Below are 6,400 nucleotides of genomic sequence, written 5' to 3'. Positions count from 1 at the left end.
CACATCTTCGTCTCGAACTCGTACTTGATGATACCCAGAACGAAGATCAATCTTAGAGTAAACAAAAGTACCCTGAAGCTGATCAAATACATCATCAATACGAGGAAGTGGGTACTTGTTTTTCATAGTAGCCCGATTCAATTGCCTATAATCGATACACATTCGCATAGTACCATCTTTCTTTCGAACAAATAAGACTGGAACTCCCCAAGGTGATACACTCGGTCGAATATATCCCTTATCGAGAAGATCCTGTAATTGTTCTTTCAATTCTAGAGGTGCCATGCGATAAGGAGCTTTAGAAATAGGTGCAGTCCCCATCACAAGATCAATACTAAACTCAACTTCTCGATGAGGAGGAAAATCGGGAATCTCATCGGGAAATACATCCGAGAATTCTTTCGCAATAGGAATTTCAGATAAAGAAGGCTCCTTCTTAGAGACATCAATAGCGTAGATAAGATAACCATCATCCCTGCTAAACAAAAATCGGGACAATTCCAAAGAGGATACCAATGGAATTTTGGCTTGGAAACCCTTGCCATAAAAATTCCACTTGGGTCCATCAATAGGTCTAAATCGAACAACTCCATGAAAACAATCAACAGTAGCTCGATTTGTTGCCAAAATATCCATGCCAACAATACAATCAAAGTCATGCATTGGGAGGACAATCAAATTCAGGAATATCACATTATTCTCGTATATCAATACAAAATTATGCACAACTTTCTCGACAAAATAATCTTCCCTGCTAGCGTGGCTATCGACAAGGTATCATACAATGGGGTACACATAATATCATGGGATGCAACAAATGCATGAGATATGAATGAATGGGATTCTCATGTATCAAATAAAACACGTGCAGGATAATCGCAAAGCATGCAAATACCTGCAATCACACCACCAGGAGCTTCTTTCGCCTGATCCTCAGTCATAGCATACACTCGAACTTGAGGAGGGACTTGAGCATTCTGACCACCCGGTCCTCGATATCGTGGAACATTCGACAGCTGAAAAGAGGAAATAGGAACAGCAAGTCTCATCATACTAGGGTCATCTCTAAATCCTGGCTGGGTGTTGAGACAAAGACGTACCCCTATTCGGACATACTCGAGAGAAATGGCCTTCCTGTCCACACTGATAACAAGTACCAAACATACCTCGACACTGCTCGATAGTATGTTTGCCTCCACAATGACAACAATAAGGAGCAATCACAGGACTCCCTCTCTGAGATCCACTGGAACTCGAAGAAGATGAAGAAACAGTGGAACCGGTCTTCTTAAACTTCCTACCTTTCGGAGGCAAGGTAGGCTGCTGAGCTATCATTGGAGGTGAAGGACTGTACTGAGGACCTCCTCGCCTTAGTCCAGATTCGACGGCCTTGGCTCTTTCTACTGCCTCTGCGTAGCTCGTAGGAAAACCAGAAATGAAAAAAGTATAAATAGTAGGATGTAAACCATTTAAAAACTTGTTATATTTTGCTTTTGCATTCGCAGCTATGTGAGGTGCGTATTTAAATAACGTAGAGAATTTCGAAGCATACTCTGCAACAGTCATCGTTCCCTGCTGCAGACTATTGAATTCATTCTCTGGGGCAGTATAATAAGAAGGAGGGGAATACTGCTCCAAAAACTAGGCCTTGAAGACATCCCATGTGACTTCAATCCCGGCTTTTTTCAGTCCAATCTCTGCGAAGATTTTGGTCGGTCTTTCAATTGATAAAGAGAAAGTTTCATTCGCCGAGCCTTGGAATATTCAACGATATTAAACTAGTGCTCGATGTCTTTCAACCAGGCCTCTGCTCTTTCTGCACTCTCAGTGCCAAAGAACATCGGTGGTTTCAAATCCTGGAATCGAGCCATCACTAAATCCATGGACAATCCTTCAAATTGTCCAACTATCCTCTTAGTACTGCTACTCGCAGTTTCGTTCGTGGGATCCTTCTACAAATCAGAAGATGAATATCACAAATCAATATCAATTTAACATCATCTCATATCATCAATAACTTACTCAAACTAAATCAAGCAAGAGCAAGTAATACAAATAAATCAAACACATATGCACAATTCATTTGTGCCTATTCATGTGTACACAAAACTCAATCGACCATTCTGAGCTATGCTCTGGTACCACTATGTGTGGGGTCCTTAACTCCTAATCATTCTTACAATGTAATTTGATTAGGGTTAATTAATTACAGCAGAAAACGATTTAAATTTTCTTTACGATGAGCCCAAAATATCTTATTTGAATACTAAAAATAGTATTTCATCTCACATCATAAAATATGCCCACACATAATCAAACCCAAATACAGACAAACAATAATATCCTCGGGGCATGCCCCGGTATACAGATACATATAAATATATACTGGGATAGACAACGAAACCTCAAATCAACCATGACTGCCTCCAGAAGTACCATCTCCGGTCTCCTGATAACCTGAAGTACCTGTCATTGTCCACATACAAAGACAACAACAGCCCCCACTGGGGTGAGCAAAGCTCAGTCTGAAACAACCACAATATATACCACTAGTATCTAAACAATGATATATGATATGCAATGCATGTATGTCGTGGAAGTACCAAGTCAAATGCCCATCCACTGAGCATATATCAGAATCAATCGAATCGCTATCAAATCAATGCTCGAGCTGGCACACAGGCCTCAATCAGGGATACTCGTATGATAACGTCGACAAAGCGCTATCATATCTCAAATCTCAATCAATCAGCGGGGCCACTAATAACTATGCTTTAAGGGCCACATAATACCAAACATAGCATCGTGTTCACAAACCCCATAATCAAATCCGATCATATCAAGGTATCCAAGGATCATAGCTCAACGTGTATGTCATGTATGCCACATCAACTCAACAAATAAGGCATATAGACATATATTTTCAATCAAATCAATCAAACATATATCATATGATACAAATACATGTCGTATGTTACTCGGTCGCAACATACCTCAATTCTTTGTTCCAGTCGATGTAGTTTGAAGATATCAGTATAATAATCTATCTACATCAATAACATAATCATTTTAATCAATAACATCATTCAAAATCAACAATATAAGTTTCAAATATCTTTTGAAACTTTGAAAATTCATATCAAATCGAAATCATAACATAATTCAATTCCGACTTCGAATACGAGTTTTTTGTCGGTTATTCTACCACATATATGAATCTCAACTTCAAATACATGGTATTCCATCATTTTAATAATTAAAGATGATGAAACTAGAAGAAACTTACCTCAAAAAGAAGCTCTCGACGCGAGGATTCCGAATATATAATTCTTTTCAAGTTTTGATATCGATTCAAGGTAGATTCGTACGTTTGAATTCGATTTCCAAATTATTTCTTCAACTTTCAGAGGAATAAGGGAGAAGTTTATCGTAAAACTCATTCTTATCAGATTAAATATTGTGAAATTCGAGGGAGACTCACCCGGGAGGACCATAATTCGCGCCCGAGCGTGCTTTGTACGGCCGAAGGCCTGTCACTACGCCCTATCGCGACTATTTCGGCCCGAAACTCTATTTTATGTTTCGAATTAGAAAAGGTGGTCAACATGAAAGTTGTCGATCTATGTCTTGGCTTTCATATTCCACTAACCTCACTCAATTTGGATATTGGATACGAGAGTTATGCTCATTCTTCCAAAATGTGTCAGTGCAGAAATTGCAACACACACGATACACTTCGGGATGATTTTGCCCCTATTTTCAAATGGATTTGGACAAAACTCAAAACATGAAAGTTTTAGAATTATGTATTAACTTTCCAATGCCATTGGTCTCATTTCATTTGGAATAATACTCAGTTAATGATGCTAAAAACCGTAACATGTGTCACTTTTCTATTGCGGTTCAGCATACTTTTCAAACACAAATCAATTTCTACTACAATCTTTCATTATCACCACTTATTTTCTCACTTTCATTGTCATGATATACATGATATATGTAATTACTTGAAAATTTTATGAATTATCGATAATCACCATAGGATTTATGATAATACGATACACGGTCCTTACAATGGATCTCATGAATCACATGTTTCAGCCATATTTAGACCAGCTCGTCATAGTCTTCATTGACGATATTCTGATCTATTCGAAGAGCAGGGACTAGCACAGTCAGCATCTGAGGTCAGTATTGCAGACTCTATAGTAAAGACGACTGTATGCCAAGTTCAGCAAGTGTGAGTTCTGGCTTGACAGAGTGACATTCTTTGGCCACATTGTATCTCAGGACGGCATAGAGGTCGATCCCAGCAAAGTAGAGGCAATCAGAGATTGGCCAGTTCCAAAGAGCGTGACAGGGATCCGTAGTTTCTTGAGATTGGCAGGTTACTACAGGAAGTTTATCCAGGGCTTCTCTTCTATTGCGGTGCCTATGACCGCCCTGACGAAGAAGAACGCAAAGTTTATTTGGGGATCCGAGTGTCAAGTGAGTTTTGACAGACTGAAGCTAGCATTGACCACTGCACCAGTACTAGCTATGCCATCAGGGCAGGGAGAGTTTGTTGTCTATACAGATGCGTCTAAGCTTGGATTGGGCACAGTTCTGATGCAGCAGGACAGAGTGATAGCCTACGCATCCAGAAAACTGAAGGTTCATGAGCAGAACTATCCGACTCATGACCTCGAGCTAGCAGCAGTGGTATTTGCCCTGAAGATCTGGAGACACTATCTTTATGGGGAGAAGTGCAGGATTTTCACAGATCATAAGAGCTTGAAGTACTTTTTCACACAGAAGGAACTGAACATGCGACATAGAAGATGGCTTGAGCTAGTGAAGGATTATGATTGCGACATTAGCTACCATCCGGGTAAGGCTAATGTGGTTGCAGACGCTCTGAGCAGCAAGCTCGCTGTGCTTGCCCATTTGTCAGTACAGAGACTGTTACAGGCCGAGATTCAAAGTTTCGAGCTTGCAGTTTATGCCAGGGGCGAGGCCCCGAATCTTGCTACTTTGACAGTACAGCCAACTCTGAGAGACAGAATTCGAGCAGGGCAGACTTTTGATGAGCAGTTACAGAAGTGGAGACAGAGGAACGAGGTTAAAGGCCAGAGACTGTATACAGTTGTGGACGGCATAGTCAGATATAGGGATCGCCTATGGGTTACTGACCGTGATTCCCTTCGAGCAGATATCTTAAGCGAGGCCCACAGCACCCCGTACTCCATCCATCCAGGGAGTACGAAGATGTATAAGGATCTACAGACTCTGTATTGGTGGCCGGGCATGAAGAGGGATATTCTGCGTTTCGTCTCCGAGTGTTTGACTTGTCACAAGGTTAAGGCAGAGCATCAGAGACCTGCAGGGAAGCTGAGACCACTCCCTATTCCCGAGTGGAAATGGGAGAACATTACTATGGATTTTGTGACAGGGCTTCCGAGGACTACTGGAGGATTTAACGCCATCTGGGTGATTGTTGATCGGCTCACTAAATTGGCTCATTTCTTACCAATCAGGAAGACATTCACCATGACTCAGTACGCAGAGCTGTACATCAAAGAGAGTCAGACTGCATGGGATTCCAGTGTCCATCGTGTCAGACAGGGATCCGAGGTTCACTTCTGCATTCTGGAAGAGTCTTCACCAGGCATTGGGTACGAAGTTATTGTTCAGTACTGCCTTCCATCCTCAGACAGACGGTCAGTCAGAGAGGGTGATTCAGATTCTGGAGGACCTACTCCGAGCTTGCATGATCGACTTCCAGGGCAGCTGGGAGCCGAAGTTACCTCTTGTGGAGTTCACAAACAACAACAGTTATCAGGCATCAATAGGTATGGCTCCATACGAGGCTCTGTACGAGAGGAAGTGTAGGTCGCCAGTTTATTGGGATGAGGTAGGAGAGCGAGCAGAGTTGGGGCCGGATATTGTCAGACAGACAGCAGTTCTAGTGGCCAGGATTCGGGACAGGATGAAGATTGCACAGAGCCGCCAGAAGAGCTATGTTGATCAGAGGCGACGATATCTTGAGTTCGCAGTAGGGGATCATGTGTTCTTGAAGGTAGCACCGATGAAGGGACTGATGAGGTTCGGGAGGAAGGGCAAGTTCAGCCCTAGATTCATCGGACCATTCGAGATCCTAGAAAGAGTGGGAACTCTTGCGTACAGAGTTGCCTTACCGCCGAATCTGGCAGGAGTTCATAATGTGTTTCACGTCTCTATGCTGCGGAAGTACATGTCGAATCCTTCACATGTGCTTAATTATGAGCCACTTCAACTGACACCACATCTATCATTCGAGGAGAAACCCACTCAGATTTTGGACAGACAGGAGAAGAGACTTCGGAACAAGGTGATCCAGATGGTCAAGGTCAAGTAGTTGAATCATTTGGAGGAGGAGGCT

Source organism: Primulina tabacum, chromosome 13 (assembly GCF_025594145.1).
Source record: "Primulina tabacum isolate GXHZ01 chromosome 13, ASM2559414v2, whole genome shotgun sequence".
NCBI classification, from domain to species: domain Eukaryota; kingdom Viridiplantae; phylum Streptophyta; class Magnoliopsida; order Lamiales; family Gesneriaceae; genus Primulina; species Primulina tabacum.
Note: the sequence above shows the minus strand (reverse complement) of the source record.